Below are 15,849 nucleotides of genomic sequence, written 5' to 3' on the forward strand. Positions count from 1 at the left end.
TATAGCTGTAAAAAAAAATATTATATTTTATTCTTTTTTTTTTTTTTAGATTTTTTTTCTTATTTTTTTGAAACCCCAAATCCCAACTAAGACTACCTAAGTTCTAATGCTAAATCCTTTTTTTTTGTAAAAATTTTTTTTTTTGGTAGCTTTTTTTTCTTTTAGGTAACAAACAACAACTAGTAACTAATATTCACTGACAAAAGCAATCACGGTATTACAGGATGTTATTTGGTGACACCAATCACTATTACTGGATGTTATTCAGTGACAGAAGCAATCACGGTATCACTGGATACTATATGGACGCTGATCAGTGACAGGAGCAATCATGGTATTACTGGACACTATATGGACGCTGGTCAGTGACAGGAAAATCACGGTATCACTGGACACTATATGGACGCTGGTCACTGACAGGAGCAATCACGGTATCACTGTATGTTATTCAGTGACAGGAGCAATCACGGTATTACTGGACAGTATATGGACACTGGTCAGTGACAGGAGCAATCACAGTATTACTGGACAGTATATGGACACTGGTCAGTGACAGGAGCAATCACAGTATTACTGGACACTATATGGACGCAGGTCACTGACAGGAGCAATCACAGTATCACTGGACAGTAATGTAATCACTGACAGGAGAAATCAAAATGATAGTCAGTGACAGGATCAGTCTGATAATGTAACTGGAAGAGTCTGATCTCATCCACAACTCTGACTGAAATGACGAGATCGGAGCTGTATTCCAGCCTCCTCTCCAGGATACAGCTATGATTAGTCGGTGTGATGTCTCCGACCAATCATAGCGATCGCCGGACAGGGAGCGCTGTGATTGGTCCCTGCACCGATGCCTGTAACACTCGGCTGTCTATGATTTAAATGGATGACGTGCACCCGACTTGGACGTGCATTTTCGTCATAGGTCCTGAAACGGTTAAGTGCCCTGGCGTGTGCCTATACAGCAGTTTACCAACACATATGGGGGATTGTTATACTCAGGAGGGATTGGGTATCGAGCTTTGTGGAGGGTTTTGGTATTTTATCCACTGAGAATTTGTACATTTTTTGAAAAATACATTCATTTAGCCAAAATTTCAAAATTGCATCCGATTTAATTTAATTCCCTGTAAAACAATTAAAGGGTTAACAAACTTCATGAAAGTTGTTTTACATACATTAAGGGTTGTAGTTTCTATATTGGGGTAATTTATGGGGTTTTACTTTTATTTAAGTCTCTCGATTGACTTTGAAACCATAGTAGGTCCAGCAAAAGCCTGATTTTGTGTTTTTTTATGAAAATTTTAGACATCGCACCTAAAGTTCAAAGCCCCAGAACATCTTACAAAAATGAGAGAATGCATAAAATAATCATGGAGAAATAAAGTAGACATTCGGTTAATGTTAATGTTTTTGCTGTTATGACTACGTATGGAAAAAGTAGAACATTTTCGATTTCAAAAATCGAGGCTTTTTCCAAATTTTCACCAAATATCATTTTTTTTAAATAAATAAATAAGCGCAACACATACCAACAAAAGTTTTCAATTAACATGAAGTACTAGAAAAAAAATTCAAAATCACTTGGATATGTTAAAGTGTTCCGAAGTTATAACCACTTACAGTGACATATGTCAGATTTGAAAAAATGGGCCGTGTCAGGAAGGTGAAAAGTGTCTTTGGCGTTAAGGGGTTCAAATAAGTTGGTGTTCCCAGAAAAGGATCATACAAATTCTTTTTGGCAACCTTTACATCAACATACTTCTTTGAAGAGGAAAAGACAAGGGCTTAGCCGCAGGAATTTTTTACACATCCAAAGCCTCCAGGAAGTGTGTAGGGTGTATAGGGCTAGACGTCAGCAGGCCACACAGGAGAAGGACTGGTTGCTAACATTGATGAATAGGCATCCATTACATAAATAATTCTTGTCGGCCTGTTATGACCGAAAAATCTCATTATATATCTCAATGGGAAAAGGACCTCCAGACTGATTTCACCGAAGGGGAAGCAGAGGCACTCTTACACAAAGGCAATGGCTTCTCGAGATGCACCCGGGATAAAGAAAGTCACTACAAAATAGTGACAAGATGGTATAAAGCCCCTTCTTGTTAAATAAGATCAACAGGGATATTCCCAAAGCTTGTTGGAGATGTGGGGAAGACACTGGGGACATGATCCATATTTGGTGGTCATGCCGGTCTTTCAGGATTTCTGGGATGCAGTGCTGGAAGCGACGGTGAAAATGTGCTCTATGGTAATCCTGAGCTCTCCTAAGGCCATACTATTAGGTATCACAGAGTCAAGTTTCTCTAGAAATCAGAATAGCTTGCACACATTCTTGATAACAGCAGACACACTGATTATCCCTATGCAATGGCAGTCCTCATCCCCACCATCTTTAGTACAGTGGAAAGAGAAAGTTCAGGAAATATATAGGTTCAAAGAAATGGCACACTGGGCAACAGGCCCTCGCACTAAGAATCTATATTTGATTACCATGGATAGATCAGAAATAGATGATTTCATTGTGGCTCGTCCCTAAGACCCACCCTTCTCTCCTTCCCCCTTCCTTTCTTTTTATATGTAAGCGAATTGCAATATTCAGCATATTTTTGTATCTATTTTACTTTATGTACTGTGATTTAACCCCTTTAGCACCCAAATGAATTCATAACTTACATTTCCCAAATGTCTGCTTTATGTTGGCATGTTTTTTTAAGATTCCATGTATTTTAATAGAATGTTATGAGGCTTAGAATTTGGGCCTATATTTACAGGGACCTGCTCATCTTTCAATTGACTGTGAGAGACCTAAATAATAGCAAGATTAGTAAATTACCCCATTATGGAAACTACACCCCTCACTGTATAAAATAACACTTTTAAAAAATGTGTTAACCCTTTAGGTGTTTTATAGGGGTTAAAACAAAATGGAGTTGCGGTCTACAAATAGTAATATTTTTGGACAATACATTTATTTTGTGTGAAAAATTAAACATTTGCAATTAAATGAATAAAGGCTCCACAAAATTTTATACCCAATTCCTCCTGAGTGAATTGTGTTCAGCAAATTTCCTTCAGCTCCATTGAGATGTATGGAGCAGAATGGTAATTCGCAGCCTTCAGCTCCATTATTCTCAGGGAGCGACGACGGGTCCGACTGAGATACCTGGGACCCCTTGTGATCTGTGGGGGTCTCATCACTGAGACCCCACGATCAGCAAGTTAGGCCCTGTCCTACCTTGGTTCGTGGGACAACCCCTTTAAGTGTTTGTGTCGGAAAGTGACATTTTAAGGGGCCTATATTTTATTTATTTTTTATTTAAACTTTTAAATAGAGATGAGCGAACATGCTCGTCCGAGCTTGATGCTCGGTCGAGCATTAGGGTACTCGAAACTGCTCGTTGCTCGGACGAATACTTCGCCCGCTCGAGAAAATGGCAGCTCCCGCCGTTTTGCTTTTTGGCGGCCAGAAACAGAGCCAATCACAAGCCAGGAGACTCTGCACTCCACCCAGCATGACGTGGTACCCTTACACGTCGATAGCAGTGGTTGGCTGGCCAGATCAGGTGACCCTGGGATAGACTAGCCGCTGCCCGCGCTGCTCGGATCATTCTGTGTCTGGATGCCGCTAGGGAGAGAGCTGCTGCTGGTCAGGGAAAGCGTTAGGGTGTTCTATTAGCTTACTGTTAGGCAGGAGTGATTCTCAAAGAACCCAACAGCCCTTCTTAGGGCTACAATAACGTTCTACTTTTTTTATTTTAATTTGCATCTAGTACCATTTTGTGAGGAATTAGCAGGGGGACTTGCTACCGTTGTGTTTAGCTCTTAGTGGCACACATATCCATAGCAAAGACCGAAGTGGGAAAATTTAGTAGGGGTTGGATTTCAATTAGGCACTAACTCAGTGTCATCTCATCTGGCATAGTAGTGTGCTTTGATACTTGGCTAGAAAATAGCCATAGGAGAATACAAAGAGCTTACTTACGCATACAGTAGCGTTCTATATATTTGATTTCTGGTTGATCTGCTGGTGGCTGTACTTTCTGCAGTGCATGTACTAGCCAATTCTGAGCAATTTGTAGTGAGACTTGCGACCGCTGTGTTCTGCGCTTAGTGACGCACATATCCATAGCAAAGACCGAAGTGGGAAAATTTAGTAGGGGTTGGATTTCAATTAGGCACTAACTCAGTGTCATCTCATCTGGCATAGTAGTGTGCTTTGATACTTGGCTAGAAAATAGCCATAGGAGAATACAAAGAGCTTACTTACGCATACAGTAGCGTTCTATATATTTGATTTCTGGTTGATCTGCTGGTGGCTGTACTTTCTGCAGTGCATGTACTAGCCAATTCTGAGCAATTTGTAGTGAGACTTGCGACCGCTGTGTTCTGCGCTTAGTGACGCACATATCCATAGCAAAGACCGAAGTGGGAAAATTTAGTAGGGGTTGGATTTCAATTAGGCACTAACTCAGTGTCATCTCATCTGGCATAGTAGTGTGCTTTGATACTTGGCTAGAAAATAGCCATAGCAATAGGATAGCATTGTTTGGTTTTAAAAAAAAAAAAAAAAACACAAAAAAAAACAAAAAAAAGTAAAAAAAAAAATAAAGTTATAACTCTCATTTTAAAAATGTTTAACCCGAGGGCTAGGGGTAGAGGACGAGGGCGGGGACGTGGGCGTCCAACTACTGCAGGGGTCAGAGGCCGTGGTCCTGGGCGGGGTGAGACACCACCTGCTGATGAGGGAGCAGGGGAACGCCGCAGAGCTACACTCCCTAGGTTCATGTCTGAAGTTACTGGGACTCGTGGTAGAGCACTGTTGAGGCCAGAACAGTGCGAACAGGTGATGTCGTGGATTGCTGACAATGCTTCGAGCAATTTGTCCACCACCAGTCAGTCTTCCACGCAGTCCACCCATGTCACCGAAATCGCCACTCCTCCAGCTCCTGCACCTCAGCCTCCTCCCCCCCAGTCTGCCCCCTCCCAGGAAAATTTGGCATTTGAACCGGCATACTCTGAGGAACTGTTTTCTGGACCCTTCCCACAGTCACAAACCACTTGTCCGGTTGCTGCTGAGCAATTTTCCGATGCCCAGGTTTTCCAACAGTCACAGTCTGTGGGTGATGATGACCTTCTTGACGTAGTGGAAGTGTGTAAAGAGGTGTCCGACGATGAGGAGACACGGTTGTCAGACAGTGGGGAAGTTGTTGTCAGGGCAGGAAGTCCGAGGGGGGAGCAGACTGAGGGATCGGAGGATGATGAGGTGACAGACCCAAGCTGGGTTGAGAGGCCGGGTGAACACAGTGCTTCTGAGACGGAGGAGAGTCCTCGACCAGAACAGGTTGGAAGAGGCAGTGGTGGGGCCAGACGGAGAGGCAGGGCCAGAGCTGGTGCATCAGCGCCAAATGTGTCAACTAGTGAAGCTCCCGTGGCGAGGGCTCCTGCGGCGAGGGCTAGATCTTCAGAAGTCTGGAGGTTCTTTAAGGAAACACCGGATGACCGACGGACTGTGGTGTGCAACATTTGCCAAACCAGGCTCAGCAGGGGTTCCACCACTACTAGCTTAACTACCACCAGTATGCGCAGGCATATGAATGCTAAACACCCCACTCAGTGGCAACAAGCCCGTTCACCTCCGGCCGTGCACACCACTGCTCCTTCCCCTGTGTCAGCTGCTAGTCAGCCCCCTGCCCAGGACCCTGCCACAAAAACCCCATCGTCGCCTCCACGATCCTCCACAGCATCCACCAGCGTTCAGCTCTCCATACCCCAGACGCTGGAGCGGAAACGCAAATATAGTGCAACCCACCCGCACGCCCAAGCCCTTAATGTGCACATCTCCAGATTGCTTAGCCTGGAGATGCTGCCCTATAGGCTAGTAGAGACCGAGGCCTTTCGCAACCTCATGGCGGCGGCCGCCCCTCGGTATTCGGTCCCCAGCCGCCACTACTTTTCCCGATGTGCCGTCCCAGCCCTGCACCAGCACGTGTCAGACAACATCATCCGTGCCCTGACCAACGCCGTTTCTGACAAGGTCCACCTGACCACGGACACGTGGACGAGTGCTGCCGGGCAGGGCCACTATATATCGCTGACGGCACATTGGGTTAACTTGGTGGAGGCTGGGACCGAGTCTGACACTGGGGCTGCTCATATACTGCCGACGCCGAGGATTGCGGGGCCTACCTCGGTCCAGGTGTTTCAGGCCTACTATGCCTCCTCCTCCTCCCACCCCTCCTCCACCTCCTCCTCCGAACTACCATCCGTGGGCACGGCGCCATCAGTCGGTAGCTCTAGGCACAGCAGCAGTGCCGTCGCTAAGCGACAGCAGGCGGTGCTCAAACTGCTGAGCCTAGGCGACAAAAGGCACACCGCCCAAGAGCTATTACAGGGCATCACGGCGCAGACTGATCTGTGGCTGGCACCGCTGAACCTCAAGCCGGGAATGGTTGTGTGTGACAACGGCCGTAACCTGGTGGCGGCTCTGCAACTCGGCAGACTGACACATGTGCCATGCCTGGCCCATGTGTTAAATCTGATAGTTCAGCGTTTCCTCAAGACATACCCCAATCTGTCTGATTTGCTCACGAAGGTGCGCCGCATCTGTGCGCATTTCAGGAAGTCCAGCCCAGATGCTGCCACTCTCAGGGCAGCGCAGCGCCGCCTCCAACTGCCCGCTCACCGACTGTTGTGCGACGTGCCCACGAGGTGGAATTCAACACTGACCATGTTATCCAGAGTTTACCAGCAGCGCAGAGCGATTGTAGACTGCCAGATGTCAACTTCCACCAGAACTGGTAGTCAGGTCAGTCAGCTTCCTCAAGTCTACAATGAGGAGTGGACGTGGATGTCTGATATCTGTCAGGTGCTGAGTAACTTTGAGGAGTCAACACAGATGGTCAGTGGCGATGCCGCCATCATCAGCCTCACCATCCCGCTGCTTGGCCTGTTGAAAAACTCTCTGGTCAGCATGAAGTCGGAAGCTTTGCGCTCGTCACAAGAGACAGGGGAAGAATATTCCCTTGTTGATAGCCAAAGCACCCTCAGGTCTGTTTCTCAGCGCATATCGGAGGAGGTGGAGGTGGAGGAGGATGAGGAGGAAGAGGAGGAGAATGTTGGTGAGACACAAGAGGGGACCATTGTTGAGTCCTTTACTGTTCAGCGTGTATGGGCAGAAGAAGAGGAGTTGGAGGAGGAGGAAATGGACAGTCAGGCCAGTGAGGGGAGTGAATTCTTACGCGTTGGTACTCTGGCGCATATGGCAGATTTCATGCTAGGCTGCCTATCCCGTGACCCTCGCGTTCAAAGAATTTATTCCAGCACCGATTACTGGGTGTTCACTCTCCTGGACCCACGGTACAAGCAAAATCTTTCCACTCTCATCCCTGCAGAGGAAAGGAGTGTGAGAATGCATGAATACCAGCAGGCCCTGGTGCACAAGCTGAAACAGTATTTCCCTTCTGACAGCGCTAGCGGCAGAGTGCGTAGTTCTGCGGGACAAGTAGCGAGGGAGAGTAGGCGAGCAGGCAGCTTGTCCAGCACTGGCAAGGGTACGCTTTACAAGGCTTTTGCCAGCTTTATGTCACCCCAGCAAGACACTGTCACCTGTCCCCAGTCTCGGCAGAGTAGGGCTGATCTTTACAGAAAGATGGTGAGGGAGTACGTAGCTGACCATACCATCGTCCTAAATGATCACACAGCTCCCTACAACTACTGGGTTTCAAAGCTGGACATGTGGCACGAACTGGCGCTGTACGCCTTGGAGGTTCTTGCCTGCCCTGCCGCTAGCGTCTTGTCCGAGCGGGTTTTCAGTGCAGCTGGTGGCATCATCACCGATAAGCGTACACGCCTGTCAACTGACAGCGCTGACAGGCTGACGCTTATTAAAATGAATAAAGGCTGGATTTCTCAGAATTTCCAATCTCCACCAGGTGAAGGAAGCTCAACCTGAATAATTGATCCACTCCTCCTCCTCCTCATTTTCCTCCTTCTCCTCCTCTTTGTACAGTAAAGCAGAGGAAAATGGCTATTTTTTGACAGGGCCCACTGGCTCTTGCTATAGTACTTCATGCATTTAATTTTTCTGGAGGGCCACCTACCCGGTCCTCTGTTTGAAACAATTTTTGTGAGTGCCACATACAGGCACTCAATCTATTCCATTTTACTGCAGGGCCACCTACCTGCTCCTCTGGTTTGAAACATTTTTGGGACTGCCACATACAGGCACTCAATCTATTCCATTTTACTGGAGGGCCACCTACCTGCTCCTCTGGTTTGAAAAATTTTTGGGACTGCCACATACAGGCACTCAATCTATTCCATTTTACTGCAGGGCCACCTACCTGCTCCTCTGGTTTGAAACATTTTTGGGACTGCCACATACAGGCACTCAATCTATTCCATTTTACTGGAGGGCCACCTACCTGCTCCTCTGGTTTGAAAAATGTTTGGGACTGCCACATACAGGCACTATCCAAATTAAATTGTCTCCATAGCAGCCTCCACACGTTGTCTCCATTGCTACCTCCAAAAGTCGTCCATATAGCTGCCTCCATACATCGTCCCTTTATCAAACGAGGTGTGTCAGGCAGAAATTTGGGTTGTTTTCATGGATTCCACATCAAAGTTGTTAACTTTGTCGCCACCCTGCTGTGTTATCCACAAAATATACTGGCAAACTTTTACCATTTAGGGATATTATTTCAGCGCTTCTTGCGCATCTGTTTACATTCCCCTCACCCGGCATATCCTAAACTTATAAGAACGCTACTACACTTGATCTTATACAAAAGGTTCTTAGAAGTGCTGTTTGGGGAGTAGCCTAGAGACAGGGGCTTGAATTGGCGAAAGCTCGCCTGGCAGCGGAGCGCCAGCTCCATGCCCATCATGCGCTTCTTGCGCATCTGTTTACATTCCCCTCACCCGGCATATCCTAAACTTATAAGAACGCTACTACACTTGATCTTATACAAAAGGTTCTTAGAAGTGCTGTTTGGGGAGTAGCCTAGAGACAGGGGCTTGAATTGGCGAAAGCTCGCCTGGCAGCGGAGCGCCAGCTCCATGCGCATCATGCGCTTCTTGCGCATCTGTTTACATTCCCCTCACCCGGCATATCCTAAACTTATAAGAACGCTACTACACTTGATCTTATACAAAAGGTTCTTAGAAGTGCTGTTTGGGGAGTAGCCTAGAGACAGGGGCTTGAATTGGCGAAAGCTCGCCTGGCAGCGGAGCGCCAGCTCCATGCGCATCATGCGCTTCTTGCGCATCTGTTTACATTCCCCTCACCCGCCATATCCCAAACTTATAAGAACGCTACTACACTTAACTTGGTGCAGGCTGGGACCGAGTCTGACCCTGGGGCTGGTCATATACTGCCGACGCAGAGAATTGCGGGGCCTACCTCGGTCCAGGTCTCAAAGGCCTACTATACCTCCTCCCACCCCTCCTCCACCTCCTCCTCCTCCGAATTACCATCCGTGGGCATGGCGCCATCAGTCGGTAGCTCTAGGCACAGCAGCAGTGCCGTCGCTAAGCGACAGCAGGCGGTGCTGAAACTGCTGAGCCTAGGCGATAAAAGGCACACCGCCCAAGAGCTATTACAGGGCATTCCACATCAAAGTTGTTAACTTTGTCGCCACCCTGCTGTGTAATCCACAAAATATACTTGCAAACTTTTACCATTTAGGGATATTATTTCAGCGCTTCTTGCGCATCTGTTTACATTCCCCTCACCCGCCATATCCTAAACTTATAAGAACGCTACTACACTTGATCTTATACAAAAGGTTCTTAGAAGTGCTGTTTGGGGAGTAGCCTAGAGACAGGGGCTTGGATTGGCAAAAGCTCGCCTGGCTGCAGAGCGCCAGCTCCATCCCAAGATCCAACTAACATAGTTGCAGCACCTTTAATCTACTACTAGTTCACTGCCTCCATAATAATAATAATAATAATCTTTATTTATATAGCGTCATCATATTCTGTAGCGCTTTACAAATCATAGGAAACAAATACAAATGTAATGTAACAGAGCACAACATTTGTATGGAACAACAGGAGTGAGGTCCCTGCTCGCCAGAGCTTACGGTTTATGAAGATGATGGGGTAACACGAGGTAAAAGAATATTTAATGGTCAAGCCATTCTTCTTAGGGAATAGAAAAAAATATAATAAATGGAATTGCTGTCGCTTGAACCACTCAGCCGTCATCTTATATACCAGGTCCAGGGTGAATGGGACTGCAGAGAAGTCTGGTGCCTGTTGGTTGCTGGATAACAGATGGGAGGACGACACAGGACGGGTTAGTAGAAGAGTTAAAACTTCATGCAGTTAATGAGTGTTATAGGCTTGCCTAAAGAAATGGGTTTTAAGAGCACGTTTGAAACTTTGGAGGTTAGGTATTAGTCTGATAGTCCAGGGCAGAGCATTCCATAGAATTGGTGCAGCTCTAGAGAAGTCTTGGAGACGCGAGTGGGAGGTCCGCACTAGGGTAGAGGTTAATCTAAGATCACTGGCGGATCTGAGAGCACGGGTTGGGCGATAGACTGAGATAAGAGAGGAGAGGTAGGGGGGTGCAGCATTATACAGAGCTTTATGGATGAGGGTTATTATTATTTTAAACTGTATTCGAAAGGAGACTGGCAGCCAGTGCAGCGACTGGCATGAACTGTAAGCATACATGGTCCCCTTATCAAACGAGCTGTGTCAGGCAGAATTTTGGGTTGTTTTCATGGCTTCCATGTTAACTTTGTCGCCACCCTGCTGTGTAATCCACAAAATATACTGGCAAACTTTTATCATGTACCGATATTATTTGAGCGCTTCTTGCTCACCTCCTTTGGTTCCTCTCTGACACCCATTGGTTTGAAGCCTGAGTCCAATTAGGGTATGTCGCCATGCCACTCTCTAGCCTGCTGCCGCTGCCTCTGCCTCTGCATGCCGTCCCCTATAGTGTCAGGGTCAATTATTGGATGTTTTACATGCTATCTAGCTTCATTCTGTCACTCTGTCATGGCCATGCTGTTGCCCATAATTTCGGCATAATGGTGCGATTAAGCAGCCTCAGAGGCATCCATGCATGCTGCCCCTGCTGTTTCCTGTCCATTTCCGTGGTGTTTCCATCCTTTTCTGAGGTTCCCAGGTGTTTGGCCAAGCTTCCCTGTGCAGAGCCTTGGTCCCCTTGAAAAATGCTCGAGTCTCCCATTGACTTCAATGGGGTTCGTTATTCGAGACGAGCACTCGAGCATCGGGAAAAGTTTGTCTCGAATAACGAGTACCCGAGCATTTTAGTGTTCGCTCATCTCTACTTTTAAACTTTTTTTTTTAATTTTATACAAACTTGAACCAGCAATGCTCTGATTCAAGTACAATACACTGCTCTACAATACTAAAGCATTGTAGAGCAGTGTAAGCTCAGACAGTTTAAAGTCAGAGCCGGAAGGGATTTGGCTGTAGGACTGCTGGGGCAGCCTAGGGCAGTGATGGCGAACCTTTTCGGGACCGAGTGCCCAAACTGCAACCCCAAAGCCCCTCGTTTATCGCGAGGTGCCATCCAAAAATAAAGCAGTAACTTATTGTTCCCTGTTCTTCAACAACGTTCAATCATATTAGCCTCCTGCAGACACCAACATAGAAGAAAAAAGATGGAAAATTTGCATCATTTTAGCTTCTTTCCAGTGTCCCTCTGTACACAGAGAATCATAGGGCCAGCAGGAGGTCCTCCAAAGATAATCCGGCCCTTTCTACTTATTCTCCCTCTTCCTACAGTCCCATGAAGCCTATAAGTATCACTTTAAAATATCACTGAAAGCCGCATCTTTTAAGTTGTTTGGAATTGCAGGAAAATTCTTTGAGTCTTGTCTGGTGTGCTGGGGCGATGGCTCGAGTGCCAACAGAAAGAGCTTGGAGGGCCACCTCTGGCACATCTGGCCTAGGGGCACTCGCCAGACCTCGGGACGCCCAGAAGAGAATAGGATCCCCTGGTAAGCAGCATGGGGGGGTCCGATCCTTAGCGGAAGACCCTTACACTCCCCAGTCATGCGTGTAAGGGGTTAACATTTGCGATCGGAATTGGCGCCAATCGCGAGTGTCAGAGCACGGTGTCAGCTGTAATATACAGCTGACAGCCGCTGCTTCTGGTGCCACCTCCGTTTGTGAGAAAGTGCCAAAAGCTGTATCTTCCCGCAAGGACGTACTATTACGCTCTGGTGTGTGTAGGGGTTAATCATATTGTATCCAATAAAAACTGTTTGAAAACAAACATAAGATGGGTAACTAATGTGAGCGGGGACCCAAAATTTGCCAGTCACAGCCCTGTTGGGTACTGTGACAGGATTCTGTGGAACAGGCAATCTCCCTAAATGAATAATACTCTCTGCATCCCTTTCCCCATGAGAAAAAGAGCCTCTCTGAGGCAGCTGCACCTCAACTTGTCCAGGAAACAGTGAGTAGCCTGATACTTTTTAGGATACGTTTACTTGTATGAAAGTGAATGGTGCAAGATGTGAAGTTTGTGTTAACAAATTACCAACCACGAATCATAAATTGGTACAGTGGGCCTTCAAAATTATGGACCTGCCAAAAGCTATTGCCATAAAACACCCATGATATATCTTTGTCTTTAGGATGCATATACCATGGATTCTGACAGTGATGCAGCTCCATGTGTGCTCTTTTAATAGCAGAGGTGGCACAATTATGTTACTGCTCAATCCTGGGTAGAAACATAATTGTACAGGAGACCACAACACAGGAGGTACTGTATGGGGAGGATGTATTTGAGGCCTATAAAATAGTGGGCACTATATTTATTAGGAAAGTGCTGTATATAGGTAATTAGAGAGGTCCCAGTATGTTAAGATGTGAGAAGTGTATTTAGTATGATGGTATAATTCAGTTGCTGTGGGAAAATATAAACTGAGCGACTAGAATTGGGTTTGCACACATCTGATAAATCCCCCCATCATCCTGGTGGGTCCTGGGCACAACCCGTCCAACACTGCCCACATTCCTACCAGCCGGATAAAGAACCCCAGCTGTGCAGTGCATATCAGGAGTTCAGGGAAAAACTTTGTAAATGTATAGTGAATACAGTGAACAAAGCCTACGTACTGTGCCTTGTGCTTTTATCACTTGGTAGTAGCAATGCAGCGGTCCAGTAGGATACCTAATCCTTAGATAAAAGTGCCAGCTGCCCTCCTTACCCGATGGTTGCCTTATCCCATCCTCCCGGCTTCATTGGGTCCTCTCAGCTTACCTTTCATCCTGTCTTATCTAACCATCCTACCCCCCCCCCCCCTCCTCCTCCCTGACCAGCTCAGGGGTTGTTCTTCCACACACCAGTCTTCATTACAGCCTAGTCACCCTGTATGCACAGACAGTAGCCGCTTGTCATCCTCTCACTAACCCCCTGACTGCCACGTCTCCTCCCCGGTAAGCTTTCCTTCCACTTCCCTGTCGTGTTTTGCACTGCTCAGATGCCCATACCAAGCTCAGTCAGTCACGAACTTGTTTTTGTGGCTTTATCTGAGACAGCTCCCCCTTTCTCCCTCACACAGCAGCACGGCAGCTGATCTGCGGGTATGTAGGTACTCCCCCTATGACTCACCAATTGGTATGGTCGTAACTGCTTATTTCTCTTGCTTATTTGGGACTGCGGTTTGGACAGTTCCACAGACTTACAGAGCAAAGGGGGAGTCTGCCGGCTCTAGGCAGCAGTTCTGGAACAGCTGTACGGTTAGTTCTAAGCACGGGGGAAGACGGGGTTTAGGGGGATGTCCTGTACTGCAAGAACATGGGAGAGGCAGGGGGTAGAGCTATAAATGATGTGGGTAAAAAGTGTCTAGACTGAACAGGGACGCTTATGTAGTAAGGTTGGGGGTGCAGAACTAATACGCAGCTGCTTGTATTGGAGCTAGAGTAACGCAGGTAACGGAATTATGCCACTGCGGGGATACAGGGCCCATGTCATCAGTGGTGAGCGGCAGGATATCACCAGGAAACTGACGGGCAGAGGCATCTTCAGCGCTGGGACGTAGAGAGGTAACGTAGCTCAGCATGCACACAGTGCACAGATCAGGAAACGCAGGTCACTCACACTATATAGAGATCATGTACCGCACTTCAGACGAAGAGCAGGGCCGCATATGCCACTAGGCTAGGAGCCTGCTCCTAGCCTCTCCAGACCTCGCTGACAGCATGAAGAGGACAAGGACCTTAGTGATGTCAAAATCATGTAACTGATCACATGCTTCAGCCTCTTCAATCTCTTCATGCTGCCGGTTAGGAAGGAGGAAAGGTTTCTATGATAAGTGATGTAGCCAAGCTGTGTGTGCTTGGTGGAGTGGATGAAGATTACCACAGTCACAGTGTCTAGATCTATGAGTAAGTGTCCTTGGTTTATCATGCCTGGTTTTGATGGTTGATTTCCTTTTACCCCTTCACACACCACAACATTCTATAACGTTGTGGTGGTGCAGGGTTTCTATGGAGAGAGCTCACGACTGAGCCATGGCATCTGACCATGGCACCTTGGATGCTCAATCGGTGCCAATCACCTCCCTTTCCCTAAAACGCATAAAAATAAAGAAACAGTCAAAATCAAAAAACATGTTCGGTATCACCACATCCTAAAATTCCTGTTCTATTAAAATATAAAAAAGATTATTCCCGGCTGTGAATTACGACTTTTCACCACAACAGCACAACTTGAATGTATGTGGTATAGTTACATTAACACCTTAAGGACATGGCCTAAAATGGCCTTCAGGACACAGAACTTTTAAAGTTTTTTCCTGCTGTTGAGATTCCAAAAGATATACCGTAACTTTTTTATTTTTTATCTGACTTGGGTTTATAAGGGCTTGTTCTTTGCTGGGAGATTTGTATTTCCCAATGGGTTTATATTTATGGTAAAAATAGCACGAGGATTCAAATTTATTAATTCTTTCCTGATACCATACAGAATAAGGCTACATTCACACACATGTATGGGGGACGTACATATGGCTGATATACGTCCCCCATACACTTCTATGGGCTCAAGGCACCGTACGGGAGCAGTACGTTGCAGCGCACGTGCGGCACCATATTGCTCCGTAGCCCGGGAAAAGATAGGACATGTCAGCGCTAACCTCCTCCCCCTCTCCCCGCGCTGCCATCTGTCTGCCGTGCTACGATACGCCGGACAACGGCAGTGTGCATGTAGCCTAAAATAGCTTTTTTGCTGCTTGTTTTAATTTAAACATTTACTCAGTTCACCGCACAGTATAATAAACATGATAGAATTATTCTAAAGGTTAGTACGGTTAAGGAGATACCAATGTACAGGTTTTCTTAAATTTTACTACTTTAGCAAATAAAAACACAGTGCAGTTTGCCCTGTTTTTAATAAATGGTGGCCAATGAATGAAAAATACAACCACATTGGTAGCATTGATGTAACAAGACATAGTTACATATTGCAAAGCTTCACCTCCACAGAGGATGCGGTTTTTGTCCCCTATTTTTAATGACATTGCAGTGGCAACCTAGGAAATGTCCAGTGGCAACCCAGGTCCCACTAAATGCAGTTTGTAGCTGAGACTGTGCTGAGCTGCCATTTAAAATACTTCAATAGCTCAATGTCTAATACCATGCTGAATTTCACCTTTTGGGGTGTAAGCCTCCTGCAGAGCTGTCTGACAGCACTTTGTTATCTTACAAACTTCAGAAAATGTTGGAAAGAATCAGCTTTGATGTGAGGACTTGGTCAGTAGTTAGGGACAATTTGTGGATTATTGCCTATGAATGTGAAGGAGGTTTAGCTATTAAAATGTAGGTTAAATGGCCCATCCAGCT

At 46.4% G+C, this 15,849-nt stretch overlaps 1 protein-coding gene across 6 annotated transcripts in view; it reads left to right on the plus strand.

Annotated features, from left to right (window-relative positions):
* Positions 1-15,849, plus strand: part of AMPD2 (adenosine monophosphate deaminase 2) — a 115,251-nt gene that overhangs the window by 21,445 nt on the left and 77,957 nt on the right. Inside the window, exon 1 of one of the 6 annotated variants that reach the window (XM_072137389.1) lies at positions 13,340-13,443. The exons of 2 other annotated variants lie outside the window; for them this stretch is intronic. The gene's annotated coding sequence lies outside the window, so the exon portion shown is untranslated. Of the gene's footprint in view, positions 1-13,339; positions 13,444-13,569; positions 13,591-13,628; positions 13,747-13,804; positions 14,053-15,849 lie in introns of those variants that run through there. 3 more of the 6 variants (XM_072137391.1, XM_072137390.1, XM_072137388.1) reach the window with 3 other exon arrangements.

The sequence above is a fragment of the Engystomops pustulosus genome, chromosome 2 (genome assembly GCF_040894005.1).
Source record: "Engystomops pustulosus chromosome 2, aEngPut4.maternal, whole genome shotgun sequence".
NCBI lineage: Eukaryota > Metazoa > Chordata > Amphibia > Anura > Leptodactylidae > Engystomops > Engystomops pustulosus.